Source organism: Prionailurus viverrinus, chromosome E3 (assembly GCF_022837055.1).
Source record: "Prionailurus viverrinus isolate Anna chromosome E3, UM_Priviv_1.0, whole genome shotgun sequence".
NCBI classification, from domain to species: domain Eukaryota; kingdom Metazoa; phylum Chordata; class Mammalia; order Carnivora; family Felidae; genus Prionailurus; species Prionailurus viverrinus.
Genome location: NC_062576.1, coordinates 39,186,442 through 39,200,564, shown reverse-complemented (window position 1 = coordinate 39,200,564; position 14,123 = coordinate 39,186,442). Strand labels below are relative to the sequence as shown.

The window sequence follows — 14,123 nt, the reverse complement described above, 5'->3', positions numbered from 1 at the left end:
AAGATGCTTTACAAATAGCATTTCTAACCCTTTTCTCTTTCTTGCAACTTAGGTATTGTTATCCTCAGATGAGAAAAAGAGGCACAGAAAAGATGCATAATTTGCCTCAATCATTGTGGAGCGAAGCCTGTGGTCAGAGGCAGTGCTGTTTCCATTAAGCATCACTCTGTCATAGGCCAGCCTGACTTGAACGGGAGAAGACATTTGTCCTGTTCTTGCTACACTAGGAGAATCGGGTAGAAATGAAGTCTCACATTCACCTCTTTCTCTTTCCAGACTACACTTTGTTACAGAGAGGCCTCCCTGGAGGTGATTCTTCCAGGTTGTTGGAACTGTTCACCATCAGTTGGGGGTGAATTCCTCTGTATTGCTCACATTGTCTCAGATGGCCGATGGCAGATCTGACCCCTCCAAGGGGGTGGCAAGTTGGAGCTACCCCACCAGCTCTTCAGACTGCAGTTACTAGCAAGAGCTCAGCCTCAGGAGGCTTTCATCCAGCTCTGGGAACCCAGCTATTCACGGCAGCAGCCCGGGGTGCATTGAAGGAGAAGATTCTGGAGCTGAAGCAATTCCTGACCATTCTGCACGTGGCATCCAAGCCTGGGTGAGGGTGTGTCATCCAGAAAGCCTAGAGAAGGCAGTGACCCGGGTGCAGAATTTGGACTGAGAAGCTGGGGGATCACGGTGAGCAGGGGATTATGTAAAGAGAAAGTGAGATGAGGGACCTAGACTACCTAGGTGAGGGCACAGGCATCCGGGAGAAGCTGGAGAAACCTGATTATGCTGCTGCTTTTCTTTATTTTTATTTGTTTAATGTTTGTTTATTTTTGAGAGAGAAACAGAGTGTGAGCGGGGGAGGGGCAGAGAGACAGGGAGACACAGAATCTGAAGCAGGCTCCAGGCTCCGAGCTGGCAACACAGAGCCCAAGAACCCTCTGCCCTCGGATGCAGGGACTGCATGCCCAGGAAGCTGTGAGAACTTGGGCTGCGTCGTCAGTGTCCTCCCCGAAGCAGACGGATGTGACTGGATTTCTGGTCGGGAGAGGGCCAGAGCGAGGCCAGCTGGGGACTGAGGGCAGCACGGCCGGGTGTCAGCTGCGGGGCTCTGCGTGGGGCTGCCACCGACTTCCCTGCACCGCCCTGAGCAGATGGGCCTCTGAAGTGCTCTCTGCCACTGCCAGATGTGGCTCTGGGTTCCTGACCTGTTGTACCCGGCCAACCAGATCGCCTCTTTATTTTCGTCTTTAATTTAGCTCTGGCCGTCCAGGAATCTACACTACACCTTTCTTCCCTGGGCCCGTGGATGATCTCTCTCGGGACGGGAAGGTGGCAGCGATGGGGTTTTGTCCAGGTGATGGTGTGTGTGCTCCGAGAAGAGCCAACAGCCCTGTGGTTGTGTGGGGAGTCGCAAAGCTTCTCCCATAAGGAGAGCCCATGAAGCCCATGGCCAGGGGCTTTCCCAAGAGAAGAACCAGACACAACTCCTCTCAGACTGCGCGGGCCATGGGGCCTTCAAAGGGGGCCCAACTCTTTGAAGAAAATGGTGAGATACAGAGTCTCAGGCTGGAAGGGGAGAGGCAGGAAGGATCAGGGACGAGAGTTTATCAGTGCCTGTGATATCCTAGACATGACCCTGTAGTTGTGTCATGACCAGAATCGGGACCAGGAAACTGGCGGCTCAGGGTGCAGATGTCCGGTTGCGAATGTGGGCTTCACAGTTTCGTGTGGTCTTCCCCTCACAAAGCCTCATTCCGTGACAGCTTCGGCAGGATCAGCCTGCAGAGACTCTCCCCTCCCTCTGCTCTTCCCCCATGGGCACATGCGAGCTCACTCTCTCTCTCTCTCTCTCAAAAAAAAAAAAAAAAAGATCCCATTTGGACATGTCAGGTGGCTTGTCAGTTGAGAAGGAATGGAAATGCATGTGAGATGCTCCAGAGCCCAGCTTTGAGGCAGCAGCTAAGAAGCCAGAATGAGAGGGTGAGGGAGACCGGGTGCATGGGTGAGGCCCCATTGTGCCCGGCCCACCCCAGAAACCAGAGAGTTTAGCAACCGTATGTGGGATGTGTCAGCTTCTGCAACTATGTCCTATATCTGGGTCAAGGCTTGACTCATAAAAACAGTCCCACCTGGGGATTCCAGTGGACAGTGCCCGATGCTACCCATGGATGGCCCCCAGTGGATAATACCTCGACGGTAGGGGGCGAGTGTGAGCATGCCCTCTTATGCATGAGGTCTCTGGTGGCTCTCTTTGCTTCAACCACCTTACCTTCAGCTGTAAAAGCTTCTTAGGCACCGTATCTAATCTCTACCGGAATACCTAGCTCTTCCTCTGGTGCCAGATGTATGGGGCACATCTGGGAGCGTTGGCGGTAGTGGGTGTGAAATGAAGCCTCGGCTGTGCCTGCCCACCTGGGGGCCCAGGCCTCTGGCACCTCAAGACAACCATGCCGGTGCTAACGTGCAGTTGAAGGTCTGTGTCCTGAGGTTCCACACAAAGTGTTGACCAGAAAGATCGCTCAGAATGAAAGGTGTGTAAGTAAAGGTTTGGAATTGACTTGACCCCCATTCACAGTCCAGCCTTGTGATCTCAATTTCCATGCACATCTAAGCTAGGGTAGCGTGCATGGGGCCTCCCAGGAAACCCAGGCGTTACTTGCGATATTCAGTAAATCTCAAACTTCTGGAAAAACTCCAGAGGTGCCACTAGAACGGCCAAGAATGGCCAAGTGCATGGAACACGCCTGAGCGGCTTCAGGAGCACAACTTCCTCCTCTGCCAGAGCAGGGCATCACAGAGTTCCTTCTCTGAGGCGTACTCCCCTACCACGGGGACAGGTGAGGCGACCTGCTAGAGTCCTGTGTTCTCCACGAGTAAAGAATACTCGGTCCCCTCTGTCCACCAGGGAGCGGGGCCCGGGGTGAGCGGCAGGACTGTGAGGCAGGAGCTGACGATGGGCAAAGCCGAGGATTTGCGTGTGATGAGGTCAGCGGTGAAATGGGCACGCTCCAGCCCAGGGTCCCTGGAGTCCCCGGCTGTTCCCACACTGGCTGGAAAGGCACTCCCCTCACGAGAGAGGCCTAGAAGAGGTGGCAAGAGGAAAGGCAAGTGGGGCAAGGAGGCGGAGAGGCCCAGCTCAGCTTTGGCTCCGGCCACCCTTCCGGCTCCTTAAGCTGAGGAACCCCAGCAGGTGAGTGGGAAGCAGGGCATCTGTGGGCTTCGGCCTGCTTCTCTGGGTGTGAGAAGACTGGGTCCTCTGTATGGGAATGGTCAGCAGTCCTTGCAAAAAGAATCCTGTCCGTTAGGGAATGAGGTCAGTAGTTAAGATGTTTCAGTGAGGGATATAGGAACCGTGCCGAGAGTCCCAGTATTTCCTACACAGAGGGGAACAGCGGCTTCTTCATGGTCTTAGGAAGGGCTGAGCCAAACCAGGAGGGTCATCTACACCTGAGAGCAGATCTGTAGTCTTGAAGGTGTTACCTCGTGTGCACCTACTTCAAATTCATTCTCCAGTGGGAGTGCGGCGATCAGGCCGTGTTAGTCCATGGAGGTGGGCAGTAAGGTGTCAGACGTAGGAAGTGGAAGGAAGGAAGGAGGGAAACAGCCGCTCCACGTGGGGTTGGGGGAACATAGGGAGGAGGTTGGATTAATGACAACTCGGAAGACAGGCCCTGCCGAGCTGGGTCACATCGTGGGGGTGTTGGAGTTAGGTGGTGCTGCCCACTGGTGCTGGTACTTTGGAGGTATCTCATGAGGAGATTCTGGAAGAAACCGTGTCTGCTCCATTGACTGCTTTGTGTCTGGCTGCTACATAACCTGGTATGTTATAGGGAATCGGATGTTTCCCGAATGAATGCATAAATGAATGTATTCTCTGCTTCTTACGGTCTCCTCCAGACTATGTGGGGTAGCTGACAGGCCAGGGTCTGGAACTCTCCCACTGTCTTCCTTCCTGTGCCCGGCGGACTGGAGCATGAAACCGCTGGAGGGAGGAGGTGACCTCTACCTGTGACAATTCAAGGAGTCAGCAGTTGCCCCTGATGCCTTGGCCCCAGCACACCCTGCAGTGGGAGGAGCCTGTGAGTGAGGCCTCACTGGGCCCTCCACCATTGTTTCCATGGACCTTAACTACTTTCCTCCTTAACTAGACCCAAGTTGAGTGGGCATGTAAAGCTCCTCTGTGAACGGTCCGCCTCGGCCTGTCTCCCCCTCCCCACCATGCGTCTCTGGTCAAGTCCAACGGGTCACACCGAAGCCCATCTCTTTGCCTTCACCCAGGCTCTCGGAAGACATTTTGGTTTTTTCCTTCCAGAGCAAAGCCTGTGACTCTGGAAACTGGCCTGCGTGGCCTGTCGCAAGGGCCATGCTCGAGGACAGCGTGTGCAGGACATGTGGGGTGCCCAGGCCAGGCTCAACTGGAGGGAGCATGACGTACATTCTTACATGTTGCTTTCCTCATCCTTGTTCACTAAAATTAAAAATACATGTCAGGTTTTTGGCTTTGACAGAATATTCCTTCTTTCTCATGTTCAATGCCTCAGAGTCTGAATCAGTGACCGGGACCCTAGTCACCATAACCAGACAAGGTCTTAACGCCTCATGGCACAGGCAAGAAGCAGGACAACATGCTCGTCTTTTCCTGTGTTTTATCCATGAAATTTGACAGAAGCTTCATGATCTAGGCCTGTTCAGAAGTAGGGTTTTAGGTTGGTTCCTGATGCTCCTCACACCCCACGTTCCTTCTCCTGTGCCCGTTTTCCATACTGCTCTGCTGTCCGTCTCGGTGACCGTGCAAACCCTCCCAACCCAGTTCCGCTGCTTCTCTGCACGTCCTACTGCATCAAAGTAGGCGCTGTTGGATCCCCCTGTGGGATCTGCAGGAGGATGAAGTTTCTGATGGCGAAAAATCAGACCAAAGGCCAAGAGTGGAGAGAGAAACACCTTTATTTTCTTCAGAAACAGTGACACGTATGAACCTGTGGCAACCGTTAACTGTACCAGACCAGAAAGCAGGAACCTGGGTCGGGGCCATACATGGGAGGAATCTTAGAGGAACCCAGGTGTCACACTTGCTCTGAGATTAAGTCACTTAGAGTAGTAGTACCTGGTGGCCTGAGCCATCCCTCCAGCTCTGCCGTCTTCTCTGGGTGACTGGGATACACAGCAGTGATCGACTCGGAGGTAGACGTTCCTGCAAGCAGATGCCTACAGGTCATTATTGGGTTAGGAAACATCTAGGCAGTTAACTTCGAGATGTGCTTCCCATGAGAGAAAATTTCTGCCCTGACCTGCCCCAGGAACACTTCCCAGGCCCCTAGCCACCTATCCTCTGTTCGGAACACGGTTACCCTCGATTTCTGGCAGGACTTTGGATCCCGCAGCCCCCTTTCTTGAGAGCAGATGAAGTCCACGGTGACATGGGACTGTGGGTCGCAGGCAGACCGGGAAAGCAAGCTCGGCGTTCTCACGCCGATTGCTACTCCTGCCCGAGGTTCTCGAGGTCCACTTGTGAGTCTCCTGCTGCGCCTGGGAGCCTGGGACTGGCTAGCAGAAGCCTCCGTGAGCAGACAGAACCTCCAGGAGACCCGTCAACGTACGGAATTGGCCTGTTGGCTCTTCAGCCCCGTACCGTGTGTCCCTTCCTGGCGATGTGAGGTGTCGTCCTCATGTGCCCCATGGTGGCAGATGGGGGCACGGAGCTTAGCGAAGCTTCTCTCACACAGAGCAGTTGTGAGGCTTCTCCCTGGTGTGCGTTTTCTGGTGGCCCCTGGAGTGGGAGCTGCTGCTGAAGATTCTCCCGCGCTGTGCACACGGGTGGGGGCTCCGCCGGGCGTGGGCTCGCCGGTGAGCGCTGAGCTGGGAGCTGTTGTTGAAGCTCTTCCCACAGACGGTGCTCCGGTAAGTCTTGTCCGCATTGTGGGTCATCCGGTGGACACTGAGGCTGGACCTCTGGTTGAAGCTTTTCCCACACTGCCCACAGCGGTAGGGTCTCTCCCCCGTGTGCGTCCTTGGGTGGGCAGTGAGGTCGAAGCGCTCGCTGAAGCCTTTCCTGCATTCGCCGCACTTGTGAGGCTTTTGTCCCGTGTGGATTCTCTGATCCCGAACAAGGTAAGGATCTCGGCTAAAGCTTTTCCCACATTCCTGACACTTAGAAGCTTTTTCCAGTTTGGCACCTGGTTGGTGGCGACAGAGAGATCCCTGAGAGCAGGTTTCTCTGCTCAGATTTGCTCGGGCCTTCTCTCCAGTGTCTGCTGACCTCCCCCCCCCCCCCCCCCCCCCCCGTCCTGGGACAGGGCCGTCCCCTCACGCTCATCTGGAGAATGTCTATGTGGCTCTCTTGGCATAGGCTCACCCTCCCTGTCTCTCTTGGTCTCAGGGTGGCAAAAAAGGCCACTAGACTTTCTCCAAAGGGCCTTCTTCACTTCTGCCTCCTCTGGATCTTCTCATTTTCGATTCTTGTTTTTAGTTCCATTTGTGATCTCAAGACCTGAGAGAACAGAAACATGCTGGACTCTGGAAAATGACACACAGGAATGAGGAAAGTTACAATTAAAGCACCATCAAGAAAAATACCTAAATGGAATGCGCCATAGGATTCAGTCTTCTACTAATTAATAGCCTAGTTTCATTTTCCAGTTGTAATATTTTCAAGCTCCAAACCCTGTGGTCACAGGTAAATATCCCCTAAATTCCACCTTATTTTCTCTTGTTCTGTCCCTTTTTGGATGTTTGGACACAGTGACAAAACTGAGGTAGGGAGGCCAGCTCTGTGTCATCTGCCAGTCTGTCTGCAGGTTTGATCTCAATTTTTGACAGCCTAACTAAATGCCTCCCCGAGTTTGGCCCAAATGAGAAGAAAGCGTGTTGCGAGCACCTGGCCAGAACGTGATTTATCAGGAAAGGAGGATCATGCTGGAGAAAGACAGAAGAGAGTCTGGGCGGGAGCCTGACTGGCCACCTGAGAAAGCCGACGAGAGAAGCTGCATTAGAAAAATGACACATACTCCATGAAAAAGGCTGGCGGATGCGTATTGGGGCTCTGAAGGGCAAGGGAAAAAGCATCTGTGCTGAGACAGCCAGACTCCCTGGCCCGTGGAAGCCCATCCATCAAGGTTGTAATCGTGCCTGCAGGAGAGGCAGCTCCCTCTTGATTCCCAGGCCAAGGACTCTGGGTGGACCTCCCTTTGGGTGTCAGAGCCAGAAAACAATGCATGGAAGGCCAGTTGAAGGACCTCATGACCTCTCTGGCATCTTGAGATGAAGGGGGTTGGGGGTAAGAGTGAGAAAAATGAGAACCTCTAGAGACAACAGGGGTCAAGCACAGCTCACCTGGGCCCTGGCTGTCCCCCACACAGAGCCTGTCTCCTGGTCTCAATGACCCCTCTCTGGGGAAGGTTCCTGGGAGGCTATTCGAGAAAACAGACTGTTGGAGGGCGGCTGCCACAGAGCAGCCAGAGAGGGGGCTGTGAGTGCAGCAGCAGCAGCACTGGGAGCCTGTCACAAATGCATATTCCTGGAGCCTGCCCCCATCCACTGCATCAGAATCTCTGGGGCTGTGCCTGGACACGGCCCCGGGGTGAGTCCGAACACACTAGAGTTTGAGGACCACTGCCATCGCCAGTGGCCTCTGTGTGTGAGGCCTGTGTGTGTGAAGCTCCTCTCAGCAGATTCTTGGCATAACAGCTTTAATCAAAACAGGGTTTCTTCATTCTAAAGCACTATGGGCACGTTATAGAAAAAAAAGGTTACTGGAGGGGGAAGCTCTGACCCTGCCACCCACAGTTACCCTAGTAGTCCTAAAACTGTCACAGTATTTCATGCCTTTCATTTTTCTCAGACCAACATAATATATTCTTTTCTAGAAATCCACCTTCAAGAATTCTAAGGAAACCGTTTGTTTTGTTGACTTATTAATGGAACTTGGGAGAACACGCAGAGGTGCATGACCCTGAGGCAGTTACCAAACTAGGGATCAAAGCAGCCTGAAGATGGGGTGAGAAGGGGGAGCAGAACCTGGCACAGGGTGAGTTTTTACCCCCTTCACACTCAGACGCCACAGCCTCGGGAACCACACACTGGAGAGCAGTGACTTTCCAAAGGATTAAAAAGAAATAAATGGTAAGATTTATACTGATATTGATTGTGCACATGTACCTCTTAGACCATTTTCTGTTTAATCAATAAAAGCTAGCCAGTGTAAACAGTGTAAAGACGGAATGTTTTCCTCTAGGATTTGGGTTCAATAATGTGGTGGCTTTTAAAAATTATCAAGCAGGGGAACCTGGCTTGCTCAGTTGAAGAGCATGTGACTCTTGATCTTGAGGTTGTGAATTTGAAACCTATTCTGGGTGCAGAGATTACTTAAATAAATAAAACTTTTTAAATAAAATATAATCGGGGCACCTGGGTGGCTCAGTCGGTTAAGTGTCTGACTTTGGCTCAGGTCATGATCTCACAGTTCGTGAGTTCAAGCCCCGTGTTGGGCTATGTGCTGACAGCTCAGAGCCTGGACCCTGCTTCAGATTCTGTGTCTCCCTCTCTCTTTGCCCCTTCCCTGCTCATGCTCTGTCTTTGTCTCAAAAATAAATAAGCATTAAAAAAATTTTTTTTAATAAAATATAATCACCGAGTACCCTATAATGGAAGTTTTCAATTAAACATAAAAGGCAGCAGTGGCCATGGACGGCCTCAAAACGTATACGGTGGTTCACTGTAAGACACGTACACGGCCAGCCATGTCTGCTCATGTGAGGGAGAATTAGGCAAGAAAAGTGGTGATACAGACTTAAACCGGCTAAATGAGAGGGGGCAGGTGCGGAAGGTGATACCCTTTCTATGAAATCTCCACAACAGGTAAATCCATAGAGAGAATGAGAAGTAACTTCCTAATGGACAGTTTCCTGTTGGGGGCTGAAATTGTTCTGGAACTGGAGAGAGCTGGTGATTGTACAATACGGTGAACATCCCCTCGGAGAGGCGGTACCACTTCCCGGCTGCCCACAGTCATTCTCCATCACATCAGAGGGCTTGTTCCTGCAGAGCACTCATCTGGGAGTATCTTTGTTTGTCGTCTCTTTGCCCATGGCGTGTAGGCTGCAGCAGGCCATGGACCACGCCTGTCCCGTTCACTGCACAATCCCCACTGTCTGCCGTCTGGCAGGCACCTCAAAGGCACTTGTGTCTTTCAGAGCCACCTTCATTCGTTAAGTCCGCAGTGTAGGACGTGTCCTGTCTGTCCAGTGAGTGAGGAGCGTGGCACGGAGAGGCCTCTGCGTCCTGGCAAGTGCCGTCAGCTTCCGCTCTCCCTCCCCTCCGCTCGCGGTGCTCTTCGCGCCCCAGACAGGCTTCACATGGCTGCGTTACCCCTCACGTCCTGTCCAGTCCGCATTCCTGGGAAGAGTTTGGCTCTGAAACAGCAGGGGCTGCGGGGGGGGGGGGGGGAGAGAGAGAGAGAGAGAGAGAGAGAGAGACTGTCACCACAGGGAGAGGGCAAGGGGAACTGGAGCAGGATGACTTGTCACCCGTAGGGGTTCCTGCCATTCACCTGTCCCAGCTCTGACTCCACACACGTGCTACTGCTGGTCCTTCTCCGCGCTGTCCCAGGTGTTATTCATTGTCCCGACGCCATGGATCCTTTGTGAACTTCCTCAGCTTCGTCCCTGATGCGTCCCCACCACACTCTGCCTTCTGCACATTATGTCAACGCCACTCAATCCTCGGTCCTGTGAAATGCTACACCCCCTCGCCGATCCCACTCCCACAGCCCAAGGACACGTCTGCCTCCTCACCGGGGACACCGGTATCTTCCGTTCCAGCCATGCCATCTCTGCACCCAGCCAGCTGCTTCCTGTTGAGCACAGAGGTGCTCAGGCTACAGCATTCCTCTGACCCACACGCCTCCTTCAGTCTGTCCCTCTCCTGGGCCTCTGGTTGTGATCTCAGTTGCCTTCTTCCCACAAGTCTCCCACAACCAAAGCCACGTTCCTGTTGTGCTGTGCCTTTCATGGCTCCCTTCTCCCAAAATGTACAAGATCGTGACACCAGATCTCACACCTAGTCCTACCTGGACAAGCGCACACTGTTGTGAAACTCATCGCTATCCCACACTGACCCCTTAATCCCAGCGGCAGCAGCTCTGATACAACTTTGTTTACTGCATAACCATAGCATCTGCACTCAAGGAACCTTTCAGCAAGAAAGACTGGATGTTAATTCACCAACTCTAATTTTCCTGATCTCCTGAGTGAGGGACAGTGTCCTTTCCCTGGCCTTTTGGAGAACTGTTCTGAGCTTTAACTTTTGTATTAGGGACCCTAAACATCCACTGACTGTATCAGTGTGTACATTATTTCAGCAAATGAGAAATCCTCCCCATAGACGAAGGACATGGGACCAACCCAAGATAGCTAAGAATTTGTGGTGAGTGGTGGGGGGCTACTGTGCATTTCTCAACACGTCTCCAGCAATGAGATTACTGTGCTCCTCACCCCACTTCGTAACTAAACTCACCAGGTTCTGAGTTGCCTGTTCTCACCTGTTGCCCAGACACATTCTGTACATCCTCAACTAGACCCACAGCCTCCTCACCATGTTTGGCATGCTGCTCGCTCATGCGCGGCTGGGTCTCAAGAGATGATGAAGCACTAAGGTAATCATGAAGGAAAACGGTTCATGGTAGTGTGGGTAGCCAGAACAGGCGACGGATCAGCAACTTTTTTTTTTTTTAAATTTTTTTTTCAACGTTTATTTATTTTTTGGACAGAGAGAGACAGAGCATGAACGGGGGAGGGGCAGAGAGAGAGGGAGACACAGAATCGGAAACAGGCTCCAGGCTCTGAGCCATCAGCCCAGAGCCTGACGCGGGGCTCGAACTCCCGGACCGCGAGATTGTGACCTGGCTGAAGTCGGACGCTTAACCGACTGCGCCACCCAGGCGCCCCGATCAGCAACTTTTTAAAAGGCAGCCATAACTAAGGGAGTTAATCATTGATAACTAGTATAAATGGAGAAAGAAAAAGTGAATTTATTAGCCAATAGCAGCATCATTATCTCCAGCCAGTCACCCAGCAAAACCATTCATCCCCACTACAGCACTTGTGTGGTATCTCAGAACAAACTGTATGTATTTGCTGTCATTGCTACCCAACTCTACTTTGATCATTTTTCAAGCAGTGCCTATCTATGCAGGGGAGTGTGACTGCAAAAGGAAAGTCTTAGGGGACTTTGGTGAGCCGCACAGCAAGATTGAGCAACTCTGGCACCAGATTTCAAACTATGAAAATCGTTACTGGCACTCATTCACTATTCACCAGTTTGTGCCTTGTTTCTTCTGGCTTCACAGGGTCTCTTTTCCCACTTGTCTCCCCATCTTCTGCTTCCAACTCCGTACCCATGGTATGAATCAGGCCTGTCAGTTTCATGCAGGGTGTTCTGAATAATAGTAATTCACGATAGCTGCAGTTTCGTTTGTGAAGGAAAGCTTTTTTTTTTTTTTTTAATTTTTTTTTTTCAACGTTTATTTATTTTTGGGACAGAGAGAGACAGAGCATGAACGGGGGAGGGGCAGAGAGAGAGGGAGACACAGAATCGGAAACAGGCTCCAGGCTCTGAGCCATCAGCCCAGAGCCTCACGCAGGGCTCAAACTCCGGGACCGCGAGATCGTGACCTGGCTGAAGTCGGACGCTTAACCGACTGCGCCACCCAGGCGCCCCATGAAGGAAAGCTTTAATTAAAAGGGAGATTGAATATACATCATTAAACAAACAAACAAAGGGAGAGAGTGTAGAGAAGAACAGAGAAGTGTTCATACATGGAATCCAGTGCTCACAACATCCAACCTCCTGGCTGGGGGAGCCCTGTGCTAAACAGCCTGGTTGGGGCCCAAATGAGTGAGGGTTCTGGGCAGAGAGTCCTCCCCTCAGGTGAGACTTCAGCTAACTATTCCCACCAGGGAGATACATGCCCTACCTGTGTGTGATCTCTGGTGCATCATAAAGTTGGCCTAAGTGCAGTCCTGAGCCAACTGGGTTTTTTTGTTTCTCATTCCCGTCTCACGATCTTGGGAGCCTGGACATCGGTATATTCCTTTCCCATCCCTGATCCATTCCAGGGGGCCGGCCTGGTCTGCCTTGAGGAGTTGAGGCAAGTTAATCCCTCTTAGCATCAGGAACACAAAGGCCAATACTGATCCTGAGGCCAGATATGAAGCACAAGTCAACTAAGGCCCCCGTGACTGTGTATGTGCAGCCCTGGGTAGAAATGCACAAGTCACACAAGTTCTGTAGAGAACACAGGAGCACCCCCAGCAGATGGTGCCATTTATATGCTCAGCCTTGGGCCTGATGGGCAGGATCTCAATACTAAGAGCAGAGCTGTCCACGGGTTCTGGAAGCCTGGGAAGAATAATTGCTTTTGAAAAAATTAAGTCCCAACCTGACTCAGATTCCAAGGAAATGAACCTGCTTTGAAACATTCCAGTGACTTAGATGCCTTTTCTTACCGCCTGTGTTTAATCCTTTTCTCTCACACAAAAAGGATCAGAGAGCGGCTCCCGATTCCATCTGAAAGCACCACTAACATAATGGCCTGGACCTGATCTCCCATTTTCATTCCCACCATAACCTTCCTTCCAGACGAACTGCCCCGGAAAGAAGCTCCCTCGGAAAGCCTGCGGGGATGCTCCGGGAGTTACTTTATTCAGTGCCATCGCCCCACTCCCGTGCTAGGCACTCTCCGCGGCAGGTCCACGAGAACTTCTTTTCTAAGGCAAGTCTCCTCCAAATGTAGCCCAGTCACACTTACTGAAAAGGCACTGCCGATCTTCGCACACCCCAATCTTTCCCAGCTTTCCAGGCTTTGCTCTTCCCTTTCCCTCTGTGTGGCCGTGGCCCCACTCCCTGGGGCGGGCAGCTCCCTCAAGCCTTTTCCCGTTTCCTCTACCATTTCCCCAACCACGGGTCAACTTTCACTTCTTGGAATCCCGCAGCGCTCAGCTCAGGGCTCCCTCTTCCTAGCTAGTGATGGTCGCGAAAGTGCCTCCGTCTTTCGGCCAGACTCCGTGCATCAGAGACCTGGTCCTGCGGACTCTACCGCCGGCTGCACGTCGTGCGCCTAGTAAGTAACCCGCTGCCCGGTGAAGGCTGACACTACAAGAACCCCGATGATTAGGAGGCAGCGACACCTCGAAATACTGCGATCCTGAACGGTGGGATTCACGAACTCCGAACTCTCCGTGGAACGAATGCCCATTTTACCCAGGCAACTCTGGCAGAGACTGCGGGGGAGGCCAGATGAAAAGGGGGTTCGCAGCCTCCAGGGAGCATGCCGTAGCGCACAGGCGGGAGCCAGGACCGCAGGGGCCCCAAATCCCAGCCTAGGGGCTCTGGTCGGTCACCTGTGGGGCCCAGGCCGAGCCGCGCCTCCATTTCCCGGTCAGGGACAACTATACACCTGGATCCCGTTTCACAGGCTGAAACCTACCTCACGAGGAAAACGTAATCGTCGTGGGGGACGCGCGGCCCGGAAAAGGGACGAGCCCTCTGGGGGCCGCCGATCGTGACCCGGACGGAAGCCCCGGGAAGGCCGGGGGCCCCGCGCGCGCAGGGGCGGGCACCCTCGCCGGGAGGGGCTCCCGGGCACCGGGCGCCGCCGGGTGCGCAGCGCCTCCCGGAGCGGCGACGCGAGGCGGCGACAGCCGCTCGCCGAGCCGCGCACGGGCCCCTCTAGGCCGCGGCGGGCCGGGACACTCGGTAGCATTAACTCTTTCCCGCCGCCAGGGTTGCCCCGGGCGGAAGGCCGCCTCCTCTGCGCGAGGCCCGGGGCCGCGGCGCGGCTGCTCGGAGCCCCTCCCCCGGAAGCGCGTCACTCCGCTTCCGGCCGGAGCGCGGGGTCGAATGGGCGGCAGGCGGCGACGGGGACCTGAGGGCGTGTGCTGAGGTCTGGCCTGTGCCTCGCGGGGCCCGCCTCTGAGCGGCGCGGGGCGGAGGGCGGCGACCTGCAGGTGAGCCCGGGGCGGGGGGAGCGTCGGTCCCGGAGCTCCCGAGGGACACCGGTCGCTGCGCGCCGGGCGGGGGCGAGACAGCCATTGTCCGAGGGCGGCGGCACTTTGCGGGCCCGGCGGCGGGAG

General features: G+C 53.7%; 1 long non-coding RNA gene across 1 annotated transcript; it reads right to left on the bottom strand.

Moving 5' to 3' along the window:
* Positions 1–8,590: 8,590 nt before the first annotated feature.
* On the bottom strand, positions 8,591–13,834 carry LOC125154155 (uncharacterized). The gene is made up of 2 exons (XR_007147700.1): positions 13,478–13,834; positions 8,591–9,419 (listed from the first exon to the last, which is right to left on the bottom strand). It is a non-coding gene; the product is annotated as an uncharacterized LOC125154155 (long non-coding RNA).
* Positions 13,835–14,123: the final 289 nt, after the last annotated feature.